We start from the raw sequence: 21,551 nt of genomic DNA on the forward strand, positions 1-21,551 counted from the left end.
TGTCCAGGGGGAAGATGCAGGGGGCGGGTCGCCTGTGTAGCCTGAAGCTTTTTGAGTGGTCAGTACCTCCATACAGGGGGCATGGTGTAGGCAGAGCGGCACTCACAGCTCCCGCTATGCCCACACTACGCTGCTAGTATGGAGACACTGATCAAGTTGTGTGCTTTAGGATCATCAACCGCATACCCTCCAACTGTACCTTTTTAATAGGTACAGTACCTTTTTTTCATGGTCTGTACCTATTTTTGGCTCTCCAAACTTGCATTGAAAGTATAGGAAAAGGGGCGTGACCACGCCCCCTTTACCCGTGACCACGCCCCTTTTTCTAATTTGTACCGATTTTTGTGTGTAAAATGTTGGAGGGTATGCAACCGATCTTCCCAGCGGTGGAAGTGAGGTCAGTGTCAAGAAGGAGGGGAGGGAAGCTGTTGGGTAGAGGGGAAGAAGTGTGTCTGGGGATGTGTGTGAGGGGGATCTGAGCGAGGGTGGTATACTGCGTGTGTTTGAGGGGAGGGGAACTGAGGGAGGGAGGGGAACTGAGGGAGGGAGGAGGGGCCGTGTCTGTGTTTGTGTGAGGAAACCAGCTATGTGGGGGGAATCTGTGTGAGGAAAGAGAGCAGAGTGTGGGGGGAGAGCTGTGTCTGTGGGGGCATCTGTGTGAGGGAGGCGGGAGACCTGTGTGTGAGTGTTGGGGGGATCTGTATGAGGGTGGAGGGAGAGCTGTGTGTGAGTGTGGGGGGGGGGGTTCTGTGTGAGGGTGGAAGGAGAGCTGTGTGTGAGTGTGGGGGGATCTGTGTGAGGGAGGGAGCTGTGTGTGAGTGTGGGAGGGATTTGTGTGAGGGAGGGGGGAGAGTTGTATGTCAGTGTGGGGGGATCTGTGTGAGGGGGGGTGGAGAGCTATGTGTGTGTGTGTGGGGAGGATCTGTGTGAGGGAGGAGGAGAGCTGTGTGTGTGTGGGGGGGGGATCTGTGTGAGGGAGAGGGGCATCCGTGTGAAGATGGTGTGCTGTGTGGGGGGAGGGGCTGTGTGAGGAAGGGACAAACATGTGCAGGGATCTGTGAGGGTGGAGAGCTGTGTGTACGAGGGGGTTCTGTGTGAGTTAGGGACAGCAATGTGTGTGTGTGTGGGGGGGGTGGAGTTTCTGATTCATGGTGGTGCGCTTTATGTGTTTGAGGAAAACTCAGTGAATCGGGAGAGCTGTGTATGTGTAGGCCGAATGTGTGAGGAAGGGATAGCTGTGTGTAGGGGGTCTGTATGAAAAACTATATTAGGGAGGGGTGTATGAGGGAGGGATCTGAGTTAGGGGTGAGACCTATATGTGGTTATATATACAATAATATGGGGTCCTGTGGTGGTATAGAGAGGGGGGAGGGGGGGCTGGGGGGAGTGTCGTAAAGTGGCCCAGTATAGGCATATTATCTTTTAGTTGTTTTTTTTCAGGGGGGAGGGAAGGGGGGGCAACAAACTTTAAATTGCCTCCTGGGCATCTGAGATGAGCTTACGCCACTGTATGTAATTGTAATATATCCCTATTTTTAGTGGGATACCAAATACTTTGGGGGTACCACACATGTTGTACTGCAAGGAGTGTAAATACATTTATTATTTCTGCATGCAGGGTAAATACAGGCTGCTTTTGCATGTTGCCAACAAATGCTAGACTGCTTTATTTTTACACTGCAATTTAGTTGTGCGTTTGGACACATCCCTCTCACATCTAAAGCTCTCTGCACATTTCACATCTGCCCCACCTGCAGTGCAACATGGTTTTGTCTAGGTGAAGAGTTACTTGCTCTTTTTTGCTTTGCTCCGTGTTTCTCCCATAATACACCCATTAGACACTGCGGGGTAAATTTACTAAGGTGGGATTTTTTTTTTTAGAACTGGTGATGTTGCTCATAGCAACCAATCAGATTATTCTTAACATTTATCTAGCTGTTTCTAGAAGATAATAGAATATGATTGGTTGCTATGGGCAACATTACCAGTTCTAAAAAAAACTCCCACTTTAGTACAGTTACCCCTAGATCCCCATGCATTTGAATAGCCAGCCTCTCAAACTCTGCCAAACATCGCTGTGATGTTAGTGTATTAGAATGCTTAATATTTGTAGACACTCCCTTACTAATATATGTAAGCCTGAATCTTCAGGGATGGTTCCTGGGACCAGGGGGATGCTGGGAAGTTGGTGGTCCAGTGGCAGTGTGCCTGGAGTTGGTGATGGAATAAAACAGCACAGCAGTGAACTCACATGTCTCTGTGTCCTTATGACTGGATTTACAAACATATGAACAAAACATGGTGTCAGAAGAAGTTTAACTTGGACTGCTAGTGCTCTCAGAGTATGAAGAATCCTGCAGCAGTCTGTAAGGCTGTGATACTCAGTGTCTGCAAAGCCTGCCGTGTGCTCCTCTCTTCAAACAGTGAGTAACCATGGATAAACTAGCTCCTCCAACCGGCATGCTGATGTCTGGTAACTTGTCTGAAAATTGAAAAGATTTAAGCAAAGGTTTAATATATATCTTGCTGCATGTGGAGCTGATACAGAGGCTGACAAAACTAAGGCATCCATTTTCCTCCATGTGATAGGAGAGGATGTGCTGGACATTTATAATAGTTTTCAGTTAGCTGAGGGGCAGAATATGGTGCTATCTTCTATAATGCAAAAGTTTGAAGATTACTTTGTGCCAAGGAAAAATGTGACATATGAAAGATATAAGTTTTTCACATGTGATCAGAAGTCTGGAGATGAATTTGATCAGTATGTAAAGGCCCATATAGATGGGCCGATGCGGGAGAGATGTGTGCTGAGCGTACCGCTCAGCACGCATCTCTCCCGCCGCTCAGCACAGCGCGAATCTAACACCAGCGATAGCGATGCGCGGGGCTGCGCATCACTATCGCTGTTAGGGCTACACACGGAGCGATCTTGCTGAAAATCTAAGCAATCTAGTCAGATTGCTTAGATTATCGCTCCGTGTGTACCCCCCTTTACAGAACTGCAATCACTCAGTAAAACCTGTGAGTTTGGTGATTTAAATGATTCACTGATTAGAGATCGTATTGTCTGTGGAATACCTGATAATGGACTCAGAGAGAGACTGCTGAGAGAGCAAGACCTAACATTAGAATAGGCAGTGACTATGTGTAGATCTCCAGAAATAACTAGATTTCAAGCCAAAAAGTTACACAAGGACGCTGATGGTGCTGTCCATGTAGTGCAGAAAACAGAGCCAAGCAAACCTCCATTCTCAAGAATGAAGCAGTCTAAGCCACAGTCCAATAAGGAAATGTGTAGTAGATGTGGAAATGCTCACAATCCTAAAATGTGCCCTGCTTATGGTAAAACCTGCATGAAATGTGGGAGACTTAATCACTTTGCCAAATGCTGTAAAATGAAAAGTGAAACAACCAAAGTGCATGCTGTTAAACAAACAGAGGAATTCTTTGTGGATTGCATTGAACTTTGCAGTGCAGATAAGAAAGAATGGATTGTCCCTTTAACTGTGAACGAGATTGTCATTCCCTTTAAGCTTGATGCTAGCGAGCAGGTGAATTTAATATTGTTTCAAAACTATAAGACTTTTAGAGTAAAACCTAAAATTCATCCAGCCAAAGTGAAAGTTACAGGGTACACTGGGGAGGAAATTCCTGTGAAAGGTACATGCTTAGTGACACTGAAATATAAGGGACAACAGTTTAAAACATCTCTACTGATTGTGGATAAAAATGTGCAACCGATTCTAGGATTAAGTTCCTGTGAGAAACTAAGCTTGCTAAAGAAAGTTTTTATGGTGACATCACAAGTAAAAGATGACTGCACATCGATGTTTACAGAATACAGAGACTTGTTTGAAGGTCTAGGTTGTTTGCCTGGAGAGCATAAAATAAATATAGACACGCAAGTTTCTTCAGTGATACACCCCTGTAGAAAAGTGCCGTTTGCGCTGAAAGAAAAACTGAAACAAGAGTTAAATCGCATGGAAGCCTTGGGTGTGATACAGAAAGTTGATGAGCCTACTGAATGGGTAAGCTCCTTAGTAATTGTTGAAAAGAAAAATGGACAACTCAGAATATGTCTAGACCCCAAAGATTTAAACAAAGCTATTAAACGAGAACATTTCAAACTACCAACCAGAGATGAAATCATGTCGCAATTTGCGGGAGCAAAATGGTTCAGTAAATTGGACGCATCTTCAGGATTCTGGCAAATTAAGCTAGATGAGGGCAGCTCAAAGATTTGTACATTTAATAAACCAGAAGGTCGATACAGATTTCTTCGACTACCATATGGAATATTGTCTGCTCCAGAAGTATATCACAAAAAGATACACATGACTTTTGAACATATTCCAGGTGTTAAAACAATGATGGATGACATTATTGTCTGGGGATCTACAAAGGAAGAACACGATTCTAGATTGAGACAAGTAATGGAACTTGTCAAGAAAGTGAATCTAAAGCTAAACAAGGACAAATGTGAATTCGGCGTGAATATACTTACCTTTATGGGCGACGTGGTCTCGGATCAAGGTGTAAAACCAGACCCAAGGAAAATATCAGCCATAGTGAACATGGAACGTCCTAACAACAAAGACGACGTCAGAAGATTCCTAGGAATGATTACTTACTTAGGAAAGTTTATTTCTCAACTCTCTGAACGAACAGCCTCTCTTAGATGGTTGTTGGACAAAGATAACAAGTGGATGTGGTCACATGAACAAGAAGAAAGTTGGCAAAACTTGAAACAGATCATTACAGAGCAACCAGTGCTAAAATTCTTTGATCCTGCGAAAAGAATAAGAATTTCAGCAGATGCTTCGCAATTTGGCCTAGGCTCAGTGCTGTTACAAGAACATGAGAATACATGGCAACCAGTAATCTATGCATCAAGAGCACTGACAAGTGCTGAAACAAGGTATGCTCAGATAGAAAAAGAACTTCTAGCGATCACATATGCATGTGAGCGATTTCATCAGTTTGTGTATGGTCAAACATTTACAGTGGAAACTGACCACAAGCCATTGGTAGGTATCATGACTAAATCATTACATGACTGTCCCATGAGAATTCAACGAATGCTTATCAGACTACAGAAATATGATGTACACTTGCTGTACTGTCCCGGCAAATACATGTACATTGCTGATACACTTTCTCAAGCTGTGGACAAAAGTGAAGGTTCCAAAAGTCTGATGGATGAAGAGATAGAAGCCTATGTTAATTTGATTGTAGCTTCTCTACCAGTGTCTCTTGCAAGACAAGAACAGATTAGGAAAGAAACTGAGACAGATGACACAATGAAAGTGTTGAAAGATATCATTCTGAAAGGTTGGCCAGCAGAAAAACATGCGTGCCCGCTGTCTATCCATGATTATTGGATGTACCGCAGTGACCTTACAGTTGTCAATGGTATTATTTACAAAGGCAATAGGTTTGTCATACCTGCACGACTAAGAAAAACTAGGCTGTGCAAGATACATGAAGGCCACTTAGGAGAAGAAAAATGTAAGCGGAGAGCACGTGAAGTTATGTATTGGCCAAGAATGAACCAAGACATAGCACAGACTACAGCTACATGTGAATTATGTCTTACGTATAGACCGAAACAACAAGTCGAGCCACTGAGTTCTCACGCAGTGCCAGAGAGACCGTACCAGAAAGTTGGCGCAGATTTGTTTGATTGTAATGGGAAAACGTACACTGTCGTGACTGATTATTACTCTAACTACCCTGAGGTGAAAACACTACATACAACTACTAGTAAAGCCGTAATCAATTGCATGAAGTCAATTTTGCAAGGCATGGTGTTCCTATGGAAGTGTTCACTGACAATGGTCCTCAGTTTTCCAGTGCTGAATTTCGACAATTTGCTGATGAGTGGGAATTTGTCCATACTACGTCAAGTCCCCACTATCCACGCTCAACTGGGTTGGTGGAAAGTTCAGTAAAAACTGTAAAGAGTCTCATGAAAAAAGCTCAAGAAGGTAAAGAAGATTTCTACAAAAGTCTTTTAATCTACCGCAGTACACCTTTACAGAATGGACTTTCTCCTGCACAAATGCTGATGGGAAGGAGGATTAGAGCAAATCTCCCGATACATGATGAACTGCTAAATACACATAACATAGCGTTGGTCAGACTAAGGAACGTCAACAGGCGAAACAGAAACTGTTCCATGACAGGCGAGCAAAAAGCTTATCTGATCTTAAATCGGGTGACCAAGTCCATCTCAGAGATCACAAGAAAGGTATTTGGGTGCAGAAAGGTATTGTGCAAGCACAAGTAGCACCAAGGTCTTATACTATACGTACAGAGCGTGGAACGGAAGTAAGAAGAAATCGGGTGGATTTAAGATCTCAACCTAACCATAATGAAGACAACATGACTGAAGAATACCCTTCATCTGACATGTATGATGATCCTGATAATGGTGAACAATCCACGATTCTAGAAAGGTCCAACATGGTCGATGAAACACAGACTGTGTATGAAAGAAACAAAAGGGAAATACGCAGACCTGAGAGATTCATTGAAACGTGTTAGATGATGTTCTTAATATGACGTTGTTAATTGTTGCATTGAAGCGTACAGGGCTTATCTTTAAAGAAAAGAGGATGTGATGTTAGTGTATTAGAATGCTTAATATTTGTAGACACTCCCTTACTAATATGTGTAAGCCTGAATCTTCAGTGATGGTCCCTGGGACCAAGGGGATGCTGGGAAGTGGGTGGTCCAGTGGCAGTGTGCCTGGAGTTGGTGATGGAATAAAACAGCACAGCAGTGAACTCACATGTATCTGTGTCCTTATGACTGGATTTACAAACATATGAACAAAACAATCGCTGGCCGGGACGGACTCGTAGTTGGTGGCAATTGAATTCTGGACTACAATGCAACCCCATCACTGGAGCCGCCACTGATCACTAGAGATGAGCGGGTTCGGTTTCTCTGAATCCGAACCCGCCCGAACTTCATGTTTTTTTACACGGGTCCGAGCGACTCGGATCTTCCCGCCTTGCTCGGTTAACCCGAGCGCGCCTGAACGTCATCATCACGCTGTCGGATTCTCGCGAGGCTCGGATTCTATCGCGAGACTCGGATTCTATATAAGGAGCCGCGCGTCGCGGCCATTTTCACACGTGCATTGAGATTGATAGGGAGAGGACGTGGCTGGCGTCCTCTCCGTTTAGAAATTAAAATAGATAGGAGAGTGAGAGTGAGACACTTCATTTACTTACTGGAGCTTAGGAGGAGTTATACTAGTGACTGATGACCACTGACCAGTGACCTGACCACCAGTGCAGTTTTATAATTTATTATTATTTAATAATCCGTTCTGTTCTTGTTCTCTGCCTGAAAAAAACGATACACAGTGACTCAGTCACACTCACATACCATATCTGTGCTCAGCCCAGTGTGCTGCATCATCTATGTATAATATCTGACTGTGCTCACACAGCTTAATTGTGGGGGAGACTGGGGAGCAGTTATAGGTTATAGCAGGAGCCAGGAGTACATATTAAACAGTGCACACTTTTGCTGCCAGAGTGCCACTGCCAGTGTGACTGACCACTGACCACTGTGACCAGTGACCTGACCACACTGACCACCAGTATAGTATATTGTGATTGAATGTCTGCCTGAAAAAGTACACTCGTCGTGTGACTTGTGTGGTGTTTTTTTATTCTATAAAAATTAAAAAACTCATTCTGCTGACAGACAGTGTCCAGCAGGTCCGTCATTATATAATATATACCTGTCCGGCTGCAGTAGTGAAATATATATATTTTTTATATCATTATTTATCATCCAGTCTATACTAGCAGCAGACACAGTACGGTAGTTCACGGCTGTAGCTACCTCTGTGTCGGCACTCGGCAGTCCATCCATAATTGTATACCACCTACCCGTGGTTTTTTTTTTCTTTCTTCTTTATACATACTACATCTCATTATCATCCAGTCTATATTAGCAGCAGACACAGTACAGTACGGTAGTCCACGGCTGTAGCTACCTCTGTGTCGGCACTCGGCAGTCCATCCATAATTGTATACCACCTACCCGTGGTTTTTTTTTTCTTTCTTCTTTATACATACTACATCTCATTATCATCCAGTCTATATTAGCAGCAGACACAGTACAGTACGGTAGTCCACGGCTGTAGCTACCTCTGTGTCGGCACTCGGCAGTCCATCCATAATTGTATACCACCTACCCGTGGTTTTTTTTTTCTTTCTTCTTTATACATACTACATCTCATTATCATCCAGTCTATATTAGCAGCAGACACAGTACAGTACGGTAGTCCACGGCTGTAGCTACCTCTGTGTCGGCACTCGGCAGTCCATCCATAATTGTATACCACCTACCCGTGGTTTTTTTTTTCTTTCTTCTTTATACATACTACATCTCATTATCAACCAGTCTATATTAGCAGCAGACACAGTACGGTAGTTCACGGCTGTAGCTACCTCTGTGTCGGCACTCGGCAGTCCATCCATAATTGTATACCACCTACCCGTGTTTTTTTTTTCTTTCTTCTTTATACATACATACTACATCTCATTATCATCCAGTCTATATTAGCAGCAGACACAGTACAGTATGGTAGTCCACGGCTGTAGCTACCTCTGTGTCGGCACTCGGCAGTCCATCCATAATTGTATACCACCTACCCGTGGTTTTTTTTTTCTTTCTTCTTTATACATACTACATCTCATTATCAACCAGTCTATATTAGCAGCAGACACAGTACAGTACGGTAGTCCACGGCTGTAGCTACCTCTGTGTCGGCACTCGGCAGTCCATCCATAATTGTATACCACCTACCCGTGTTTTTTTTTTTCTTTCTTCTTTATACATACTACATCTCATTATCATCCAGTCTATATTAGCAGCAGACACAGTACAGTACGGTAGTCCACGGCTGTAGCTACCTCTGTGTCGGCACTCGGCAGTCCATCCATAATTGTATACCACCTACCCGTGGTTTTTTTTTTCTTTCTTCTTTATACATACTACATCTCATTATCAACCAGTCTATATTAGCAGCAGACACAGTACAGTACAGTAGTCCACGGCTGTAGCTACCTCTGTGTCGGCACTCGGCAGTCCATCCATAATTGTATACCACCTACCCGTGGTTTTTTTTTTCTTTCTTCTTTATACATACTACATCTCATTATCATCCAGTCTATATTAGCAGCAGACACAGTACAGTACGGTAGTCCACGGCTGTAGCTACCTCTGTGTCGGCACTCGGCAGTCCATCCATAATTGTATACCACCTACCCGTGTTTTTTTTTTCTTTCTTCTTTATACATACTACATCTCATTATCAACCAGTCTATATTAGCAGCAGACACAGTACAGTACGGTAGTCCACGGCTGTAGCTACCTCTGTGTCGGCACTCGGCAGTCCATCCATAATTGTATACTAGTATCCATCCATCTCCATTGTTTACCTGAGGTGCCTTTTAGTTGTGCCTATTAAAATATGGAGAACAAAAATGTTGAGGTTCCAAAATTAGGGAAAGATCAAGATCCACTTCCACCTCGTGCTGAAGCTGCTGCCACTAGTCATGGCCGAGACGATGAAATGCCAGCAACGTCGTCTGCCAAGGCCGATGCCCAATGTCATAGTACAGAGCATGTCAAATCCAAAACACCAAATATCAGTAAAAAAAGGACTCCAAAACCTAAAATAAAATTGTCGGAGGAGAAGCGTAAACTTGCCAATATGCCATTTACCACACGGAGTGGCAAGGAACGGCTGAGGCCCTGGCCTATGTTCATGGCTAGTGGTTCAGCTTCACATGAGGATGGAAGCACTCAGCCTCTCGCTAGAAAACTGAAAAGCCTCAAGCTGGCAAAAGCACCGCAAAGAACTGTGCGTTCTTCGAAATCCCAAATCCACAAGGAGAGTCCAATTGTGTCGGTTGCGATGCCTGACCTTCCCAACACTGGACGTGAAGAGCATGCGCCTTCCACCATTTGCACGCCCCCTGCAAGTGCTGGAAGGAGCACCCGCAGTCCAGTTCCTGATAGTCAGATTGAAGATGTCAGTGTTGAAGTACACCAGGATGAGGAGGATATGGGTGTTCCTGGCGCTGGGGAGGAAATTGACCAGGAGGATTCTGATGGTGAGGTGGTTTGTTTAAGTCAGGCACCCGGGGAGACACCTGTTGTCCGTGGGAGGAATATGGCCGTTGACATGCCTGGTGAAAATACCAAAAAAATCAGCTCTTCAGTGTGGAGGTATTTCAACAGAAAAGCGGACAACAGGTGTCAAGCCGTGTGTTGCCTTTGTCAAGCTGTAATAAGTAGGGGTAAGGACGTCAACCACCTCGGAACATCCTCCCTTATACGTCACCTGCAGCGCATTCATAATAAGTCAGTGACAAGTTCAAAAACTTTGGGCGACAGTGGAAGCAGTCCACTGACCAGTAAATCCCTTCCTCTTGTAACCAAGCTCACGCAAACCACCCCAACAACTCCCTCAGTGTCAATTTCCTCCTTCCCCAGGAATGCCAATAGTCCTGCAGGCCATGTCACTGGCAATTCTGACGAGTCCTCTCCTGCCTGGGATTCCTCCGATGCATCCTTGCGTGTAACGCCTACTGCTGCTGGCGCTGCTGTTGTTGCTGCTGGGAGTCGATGGTCATCCCAGAGGGGAAGTCGTAAGCCCACTTGTACTACTTCCAGTAAGCAATTGACTGTTCAACAGTCCTTTGCGAGGAAGATGAAATATCACAGCAGTCATCCTGCTGCAAAGCGGATAACTGAGGCCTTGACAACTATGTTGGTGTTAGACGTGCGTCCGGTATCCGCCGTTAGTTCACAGGGAACTAGCCAATTTATTGAGGCAGTGTGCCCCCGTTACCAAATACCATCTAGGTTCCACTTCTCTAGGCAGGCGATACCGAGAATGTACACGGACGTCAGAAAAAGACTCACCAGTGTCCTAAAAAATGCAGTTGTACCCAATGTCCACTTAACCACGGACATGTGGACAAGTGGAGCAGGGCAGGGTCAGGACTATATGACTGTGACAGCCCACTGGGTAGATGTATGGACTCCCGCCGCAAGAACAGCAGCGGCGGCACCAGTAGCAGCATCTCGCAAACACCAACTCTTTCCTAGGCAGGCTACGCTTTGTATCACCGCTTTCCAGAATACGCACACACCTGAAAACCTCTTACGGCAACTGAGGAAGATCATCGCGGAATGGCTTACCCCAATTGGACTCTCCTGTGGATTTGTGGCATCGGACAACGCCAGCAATATTGTGTGTGCATTAAATATGGGCAAATTCCAGCACGTCCCATGTTTTGCACATACCTTGAATTTGGTGGTGCAGAAATTTTTAAAAAACGACAGGGGCGTGCAAGAGATGCTGTCGGTGGCCAGAAGAATTGCGGGACACTTTCGGCGTACAGGCACCACGTACAGAAGACTGGAGCACCACCAAAAACTACTGAACCTGCCCTGCCATCATCTGAAGCAAGAAGTGGTAACGAGGTGGAATTCAACCCTCTATATGCTTCAGAGGTTGGAGCAGCAAAAGGCCATTCAAGCCTATACAATTGAGCACGATATAGGAGGTGGAATGCACCTGTCTCAAGCGCAGTGGAGAATGATTTCAACGTTGTGCAAGGTTCTGATGCCCTTTGAACTTGCCACACGTGAAGTCAGTTCAGACACTGCCAGCCTGAGTCAGGTCATTCCCCTCATCAGGCTTTTGCAGAAGAAGCTGGAGACATTGAAGGAGGAGCTAACACGGAGCGATTCCGCTAGGCATGTGGGACTTGTGGATGGAGCCCTTAATTCGCTTAACAAGGATTCACGGGTGGTCAATCTGTTGAAATCAGAGCACTACATTTTGGCCACCGTGCTCGATCCTAGATTTAAAGCCTACCTTGGATCTCTCTTTCCGGCAGATACAAGTCTGCTGGGGTTGAAAGACCTGCTGGTGAGAAAATTGTCAAGTCAAGCGGAACGCGACCTGTCAACATCTCCTCCTTCACATTCTCCCGCAACTGGGGGTGCGAGGAAAAGGCTCAGAATTCCGAGCCCACCCGCTGGCGGTGATGCAGGGCAGTCTGGAGCGACTGCTGATGCTGACATCTGGTCTGGACTGAAGGACCTGACAACGATTACGGACATGTCGTCTACTGTCACTGCATATGATTCTCTCAACATTGAAAGAATGGTGGAGGATTATATGAGTGACCGCATCCAAGTAGGCACGTCACACAGTCCGTACTTATACTGGCAGGAAAAAGAGGCAATTTGGAGGCCCTTGCACAAACTGGCTTTATTCTACCTAAGTTGCCCTCCCACAAGTGTGTACTCCGAAAGAGTGTTTAGTGCCGCCGCTCACCTTGTCAGCAATCGGCGTACGAGGTTACATCCAGAAAATGTGGAGAAGATGATGTTCATTAAAATGAATTATAATCAATTCCTCCGCGGAGACATTGACCAGCAGCAATTGCCTCCACAAAGTACACAGGGAGCTGAGATGGTGGATTCCAGTGGGGACGAATTGATAATCTGTGAGGAGGGGGATGTACACGGTGATATATCGGAGGATGATGATGAGGTGGACATCTTGCCTCTGTAGAGCCAGTTTGTGCAAGGAGAGATTAATTGCTTCTTTTTTGGTGGGGGTCCAAACCAACCCGTCATATCAGTCACAGTCGTGTGGCAGACCCTGTCACTGAAATGATGGGTTGGTTAAAGTGTGCATGTCCTGTTTATACAACATAAGGGTGGGTGGGAGGGCCCAAGGACAATTCCATCTTGCACCTCTTTTTTCTTTAATTTTTCTTTGCGTCATGTGCTGTTTGGGGAGGGTTTTTTGGAAGGGACATCCTGCGTGACACTGCAGTGACACTCCTAGATGGGCCCGGTGTTTGTGTCGGCCACTAGGGTCGCTTATCTTACTCACACAGCTACCTCATTGCGCCTCTTTTTTTCTTTGCGTCATGTGCTGTTTGGGGAGGGTTTTTTGGAAGGGACATCCTGCGTGACACTGCAGTGACACTCCTAGATGGGCCCGGTGTTTGTGTCGGCCACTAGGGTCGCTTATCTTACTCACACAGCTACCTCATTGCGCCTCTTTTTTTCTTTGCGTCATGTGCTGTTTGGGGAGGGTTTTTTGGAAGGGACATCCTGCGTGACACTGCAGTGACACTCCTAGATGGACCCGGTGTTTGTGTCGGCCACTAGGGTCGCTTATCTTACTCACACAGCTACCTCATTGCGCCTCTTTTTTTCTGTGCGTCATGTGCTGTTTGGGGAGGGTTTTTTGGAAGGGACATCCTGCGTGACACTGCAGTGACACTCCTAGATTGGCCCGGTGTTTGTGTCGGCCACTAGGGTCGCTTATCTTATTCACACAGCTACCTCATTGCGCCTCTTTTTTTCTTTGCGTCATGTGCTGTTTGGGGAGGGTTTTTTGGAAGGGACATCCTGCGTGACACTGCAGTGACACTCCTAGATGGGCCCGGTGTTTGTGTCGGCCACTAGGGTCGCTTATCTTACTCACACAGCTACCTCATTGCGCCTCTTTTTTTCTTTGCGTCATGTGCTGTTTGGGGAGGGTTTTTTGGAAGGGACATCCTGCGTGACACTGCAGTGCCACTCCTAGATGGGCCCGGTGTTTGTGTCGGCCACTAGGGTCGCTTATCTTACTCACACAGCTACCTCATTGCGCCTCTTTTTTTCTTTGCGTCATGTGCTGTTTGGGGAGGGTTTTTTGGAAGGGACATCCTGCGTGACACTGCAGTGACACTCCTAGATGGGCCCGGTGTTTGTGTCGGCCACTAGGGTCGCTTATCTTACTCACACAGCTACCTCATTGCGCCTCTTTTTTTCTTTGCGTCATGTGCTGTTTGGGGAGGGTTTTTTGGAAGGGACATCCTGCGTGACACTGCAGTGACACTCCTAGATGGGCCCGGTGTTTGTGTCGGCCACTAGGGTCGCTTATCTTACTCACACAGCTACCTCATTGCGCCTCTTTTTTTCTTTGCGTCATGTGCTGTTTGGGGAGGGTTTTTTGGAAGGGACATCCTGCGTGACACTGCAGTGACACTCCTAGATGGGCCCGGTGTTTGTGTCGGCCACTAGGGTCGCTTATCTTACTCACACAGCTACCTCATTGCGCCTCTTTTTTTCTTTGCGTCATGTGCTGTTTGGGGAGGGTTTTTTGGAAGGGACATCCTGCGTGACACTGCAGTGCCACTCCTAGATGGGCCCGGTGTTTGTGTCGGCCACTAGGGTCGCTTATCTTACTCACACAGCTACCTCATTGCGCCTCTTTTTTTCTTTGCGTCATGTGCTGTTTGGGGAGGGTTTTTTGGAAGGGACATCCTGCGTGACACTGCAGTGACACTCCTAGATGGGCCCGGTGTTTGTGTCGGCCACTAGGGTCGCTTATCTTACTCACACAGCTACCTCATTGCGCCTCTTTTTTTCTTTGCGTCATGTGCTGTTTGGGGAGGGTTTTTTGGAAGGGACATCCTGCGTGACACTGCAGTGCCACTCCTAGATGGGCCCGGTGTTTGTGTCGGCCACTAGGGTCGCTTATCTTACTCACACAGCTACCTCATTGCGCCTCTTTTTTTCTTTGCGTCATGTGCTGTTTGGGGAGGGTTTTTTGGAAGGGACATCCTGCGTGACACTGCAGTGCCACTCCTAGATGGGCCAGGTGTTTGTGTCGGCCACTAGGGTCGCTTAGCTTAGTCATCCAGCGACCTCGGTGCAAATTTTAGGACTAAAAATAATATTGTGAGGTGTGAGGTATTCAGAATAGACTGAAAATGAGTGGAAATGATGGTTTTTGAGGTTAATAATACTTTGGGATCAAAATGACCCCCAAATTCTATGATTTAAGCTGTTTTTTTGGAAAAAAACACCCGAATCCAAAACACACCCGAATCCGACAAAAAAAATTCGGTTAGGTTTTGCCAAAACGCGGTCGAACCCAAAACACGGCCGCGGAACCGAACCCAAAACCAAAACACAAAACCCGAAAAATTTCCGGCGCTCATCTCTACTGATCACCACTGTGGGTATGTGTGTGTAGACCGTGGAACACATGCACTGTGCAACTTCTTAGCTACTTAGATGCTGTGCAGTCATAAAACATCAACCATTTGCAGTGCCTCCAACTGTACCGATTTAGCTGGTACAATACAGTTTTTTAAAGGTCTGTACCGGCTAAAAACCCCTGTACCGATGGTACCGGTTTCTGGTGTTTGTACTGGGCCTCGGAGCCGTGCTTCTGGATTACTTAGAAGCGCTGCGGGAACATGGACTCCCACAACGGTGCAGTTACTGACAGTCAGCTCCTCCCCACTCTGTGGCTGTCTGCAGTGTCTACTCACCAATCACCATGTATGGCCAATAGGTTTAGAATCTGTCCGGACCTCAACCATTCACAGCCCACTATAGTATTCTATGGCACTGCTGCGGGGACACGCCCCATTTTCTTAATGGCCATGCCCCCTTTCATTGTCTGTACCGGTACCATTCACACCCCACTATTGGTTTCTATGGCAATGGTGCAGGGACACGTCCACTTTTCTCATGGCCACGCCCCTTTTTATTTTCTGTACCGGATTTTACCTCAGAGATGTTGAAGGGTATACATTTGCACAAATATCGGCGTCTGGGTCTGAGTGTCTGCTTATTAAAGAGTTAAAGACCAGTCTGCGCAGCCGTACTTACTGTTGGACTTCCAATGCAGTGACTGGGTGGAGTTCCCATAAGAAAAAGCGCTTAACTCTTTGCTTTCTGAAGCGAGTCAGTAGCCAGACGCTCCACTACTTAAAGTTACCAAATCATCCAGGTAATCTAGACATGTACTAATTACACATACAACTAGGAATATACAGAAATCATTCACATAGTCTCATGCATAATAATTTTGGTCCTGTGGAATTATCTGCTATATTTCAAACATTTAATAATATAGCAGATTAAAATAGCTGAGAATGAATAGTGCCTGCTTTTAGTGTTTATGTTTTTACTAGAGATGTGTTCTTATTCACTTAACGAGTCATATGGCGTGGGGTGCTTGGTGCGACTTAGACACTCAATCATGGGCAGCGTTTTGTAACTTATTTGCACTGTAACCTCATATATATTCACTCATAGTGCACCAGACACACTGGGGTAAATTTACTAAGGTGGGAGTTTTTTTTAGAACTAGTGATGTTGCTCATAGCAACCAATCAGATTCTACTTAACATTTATATAGCTGCTTCTAGAAGATAATAGATAGAGGGCTAGATGCATCATCGCTTGGAGAGTGATAAAATGGAGAAAGAAAAAGTGCCAGCCAATCAGGGCCTAACTGCCATGTCACAGGCTGAGTTTGAAAAATGACAGTTAGGAGGTGATTGGCTGGTACTTTTTCACTATGCAATTTTGATCACTTTCCAAACGATGATGCATCTGGCCCAGAATCTGATTGGTTGCTATGGGAAACATCACTAGTTCTAAAAAAACTCCCACCTTAGTAAATTTACCCCAGTGTGTCTGGTGCACTATGAGTGAATATATATGAGGTTACAGTGCAAATAAGTTACAAATCGCTGCCCATGATTGAGTGTCTAAATTTACCCCATTGTATTACTACATTTGTCACAAAGGAATTGGTATAAAGTTGCAGATTAAGCATAATGACATGGGAAAGGAGGCATGGTGCTGACGCTCCAAACGAACATCTGTCTTTTGCCTTTATACATAGATTAGTGATGATGAATCCTGATTCAGAGATGGTTGCTAATGCAGCCGTGATATGTAAATACTAATCTCCGCCTTTACTTTGTAGTCCACTGCAGCGATGTCTCGGTTATGGGCTAAATGACAATTGACAGGCTGCGCAGTGAGTTCAGTGCTTCTGCGGCGGCGGTAGATCCCCGGGCAAGGAAGCCAGGACATATGTTACAAACAACTTCACATGTATGTTCATATGTCCTGGTCAGCTCCACTCTGCACACTTTGGATGGCGCTGCAGCCAGGGGCATCAGCCGCCGCTGGTCCACTGTGTGATGTGCAGTATATAAGTGCTGAAACTGCCACTTTCAGGCTCTGTGGTCTGTGCAATTACGATGGCAATTGTAAACATTCCAACATCAATGAACATCGGTTGCACCATTGACATTTGTGGTAGCCTAGGATCTACTCTAGCTACTCTCCCCAAATCCTACTAAACATGGCCTCTGAAGCAGTGGATTTGCGATTGGGAACGCAGTAGCATTCCCAGACACATGTGTAGTACACGCATATAACACACTCATGAAACGCCCCTTTTTGCATTCACTTCAAGTCATCTCCCAGTTTCCACCCTGAGGTGCCCAGGGATCGCAAACCTCTTTTCAAATGTTAGTGATGCCATACTCAATTACAAATGCCATCAGACACTTGGGTTTGTACGTGTACAGTAATGCCATCAGACACTTGGGTTTGTACGTGTACAGTAATGCCATCAGACACTTGGGTTTGTACGTGTACAGTAATGCCATCAGACACTTGGGTTTGTACGTGTACAGTAATGCCATCAGACACTTGGGTTTGTACGTGTACAGTAATGCCATCAGACACTTGGGTTTGTACGTGTACAGTAATGCCATCAGACACTTGGGTTTGTACGTGTACAGTAATGCCATCAGACACTTGGGTTTGTACGTGTACAGTAATGCCATCAGACACTTGGGTTTGTACGTGTACAGTAATGCCATCAGACACTTGGGTTTGTACGTGTACAGTAATGCCATCAGACACTTGGGTTTGTACGTGTACAGTAATGCCATCAGACACTTGGGTTTGTACGTGTACAGTAATGCCATCAGACACTTGGGTTTGTACGTGTACAGTAATGCCATCAGACACTTGGGTTTGTACGTGTACAGTAATGCCATCAGACACTTGGGTTTGTACGTGTACAGTAATGCCATCAGACACTTGGGTTTGTACGTGTACAGTAATGCCATCAGACACTTGGGTTTGTACGTGTACAGTAATGCCATCAGACACTTGGGTTTGTACGTGTACAGTAATGCCATCAGACACTTGGGTTTGTACGTGTACAGTAATGCCATCAGACACTTGGGTTTGTACGTGTACAGTAATGCCATCAGACACCTGGGTTTGTACGTGTACAGTAATGCCATCAGACACTTGGGTTTGTACGTGTACAGTAATGCCATCAGACACTTGGGTTTGTACGTGTACAGTAATGCCATCAGACACTTGGGTTTGTACGTGTACAGTAATGCCATCAGACACTTGGGTTTGTACGTGTACAGTAATGCCATCAGACACCTGGGTTTGTACGTGTACAGTAATGCCATCAGACACCTGGGTTTGTACGTGTACAGTAATGCCATCAGACACTTGGGTTTGTACGTGTACAGTAATGCCATCAGACACTTGGGTTTGTACGTGTACAGTAATGCCATCAGACACCTGGGTTTGTACGTGTACAGTAATGCCATCAGACACTTGGGTTTGTACGTGTACAGTAAGGGTTTCCACCAGGACTTTTAGCTCTTGCACAGTAGCAATAAAAAAAATTATCAACTACATAAATATCAACACTGCGTCCGTCTCTCAATCAGGCCCTGAGTCGCAGACAGAATTACATGAAGTGCCAGTAGTTAGTGCACCCCTGCATTGCACCTTTGTCGCTTTAGCAATGCGAATAAGACGCATATTTTATGAAAAACTCTCTGGCAGATACATTAAGCGGCAAAGTCTGTGGCAAGGCAACATGGCTATATGGCACGATTTTAGCAAAGGTTTTTGTGGACGTATCTGTATACATACAGGATTACACGGTTGAGTCACGTTATTATGACCACCAGCTAATAGCCAAAGTAACCGCCCCATAAGCAAGATACTGAACTGTAATTGTAGACACACATGTGGTAGCCCCCAGCTTCATTTTGACGGTGAGCTGCTCCACTGTAGCGTGTCGGTCGGCCCTCACGCACCTTTGTAGCCGACGTTCACCTCTCACATCAATGGCACGTGATGCTCCGACGTTTCCACGTCGGTTATTCGCAATGGTGCCATTTGTCCAGTCACAATACACCTTCACCACAGCAGCACGTGAACAGCTCACAAACTGACGTTTTTAGAAATGCCGCCACCCTTGTCTCAAAAGCCAATAATCATCCCTTTTTGCAACTCTGGTAAATCGCCCCCTTTACCCATGACAGTAATGAGTGCTATGTGTGCAGAAGGCCTATTGCACACCTTATATACCCACTAAGCCAGTGCAGAACACATGACATACTTCATGGGCTACACGCTGCCAACGTCAAATGTAGGAGGTGGTCATAATACTGTGACCCGACCGTGTATATTTTTACTGTGCATGAGTGTTGAACCAGCTGCAATAGTAGCCAGAATTACATCCCTAATATGGTACTGATACAACCAGAGGCGTCACTCACCTCTGTGACACCCGGTGCGGCAGTGAGGATAAAGGGGGCGGGGCTTAAATAGAGGGGCGGGGCTTCTCGGGCGGAACCCGTTTTTAAACCATTGCAGGCACGCAAAGGGGGTGGGGCTTTGCGGAGGGGCGGGGCTTCACATCCCGACACCCGTTTTTTTTTTCACTGGGGGGTGTGGGAGGTGAGGGCTGACTCTCGGGAGGTGCTGTCCCTGCAGTGCTGGCTCCTACAAAGTGACAGGAGCCGAGTGCTGCACATAATATAACAGTGCAGCACTCGGCTTCTGTCACTCTGCAGGAGCCGGCATTTTGGTGTCACCCCTCGGCGGGTGACACCCGGGAGCGGGCCGCACCCCCCTTGTGACGCCACTGGATACAACTAAATTAAAAGGAAATGTCCTCTGTTGTTTTGATAGTGTTAATATATTTTGGAATAAGGAAGCACTAGTCTGTTTTACACATTATACGTTACTCTTTTTTTTTTTTTGATCTTGATCTCTTTCAGACCTCTATGAGCAAGAATGATGCCTCGAAATATAATTAGGCCTGTGCAGTGCAACGTGAAGATCTGTGATAAGCTCTGCTATTAGGTGTGCATTAAATATCTCTGAAAGATGCCAGGAATTCCTTACTCCACTAAGCACTTCATAGATCCCACTCCATAAGACTGTGGAGGAGCATGAACCACCGAGGATCTGTCAGATATGCTTTGTCTGGAAATTCTCTAGGGCAATATCACATAGCTGGCGAAATATCTTTGGAATTTCCCTCACAGCTGATACCTTTGCCTCAATTAAATCCTCCTTGTAAAAATGACAAAAGACAATTACTCTTTATCCCTAGCTCAATTGCATTCCCAAGTATTATCCCCATCACTAGTCTGTGTTACAATGGTCACAGAACCTTTTAAGCTTACGGTATCATGCATTCAATACACACAAATACCTCCTAGACAAGGCTCTATAAATCTGCCTTACTGTGAACCTTTTCGGTTGAATAGAGCTGACATTTTCCCATGCAAGAAAAAAGTTTAATTACTGATAAAAGAGTCAACCAGTGTTAAAATGGACAATGTGTAAAAAAAAATATCTACCATTAATTATTGAAAAATAAAAGATGTTTTACAAACCATGCCAACATTTTTTGAGTGCATTGCACTGAATTTGCAGATGCAGTTCAAATTTTATATTCAAGTTTGTTTTCTAGGACTAAATAGTTTATCTGTGTACTTGAGAATCTCCAGATCATGGCAGGGAGGTAATGTACGTGTGGGCTGCCGGCCAAACTCAGATATTTTATTAAAAGGGCAATCATTTACAAGGCATGGTTTAGCTGAACTCTGATTTCACTACATCCCGCCCAAAGTCTGTGATAATTTTTATTGTCAATGAACTATATTACTCTTGTTTGGCATACTGGATGCAGTTATAAATATCTATTCTTATTCTGTTGATCAAACAGTACACGCACAAACATTCTCGGTTGACATGCCTGAGTATACCCTATTTAGCTCAAGTAAATCTCTAATCGATTGATCATGCCACATGGTATAAACTTGACTATTGGCAGTATGATTTATGTACTATAAAATGCAAATGCCTTATGGTTATGCTCATACTAATGTGATGAGTGTTTATATTATATACTGTATACAGTCATATATTTGTTAAGTGGAGTATGTCTCCAACAGTCTCCAACAATATGGCTCCTCAAGGGATGCTTCATTCCCTTACCAAGATGGCTGCTGATAGTGTATCTGCGCATGCACAGCGCCATCTTGTTCACCGTGTATGAGCGACATGGTGGAGGATGGACATCCTCCGCTTAGTTCCTGAGGTCCGCAAGTTCACCCTGCTAAAACAGCTATTCCAGAACCCTGCACCCCTACCTTGATCCAAGGAGACAGTCACCGGCTAGTGAGCTGTCTACACCCAGTCCGCTACAAGTTCCACTCCATCTGATATCCAAGCAGTGTAACAGTGAGTACGGCTATACATTCACGCAGACCCGCCATCAGGGGGTACTGTGGGCACAGCTGTCCTGGGCCCAGCCTCTCTAACATAGGGGGTAATTCAGACCT

This window comes from Pseudophryne corroboree, chromosome 10 (genome assembly GCF_028390025.1).
Source record: "Pseudophryne corroboree isolate aPseCor3 chromosome 10, aPseCor3.hap2, whole genome shotgun sequence".
NCBI classification, from domain to species: Eukaryota; Metazoa; Chordata; class Amphibia; order Anura; family Myobatrachidae; genus Pseudophryne; species Pseudophryne corroboree.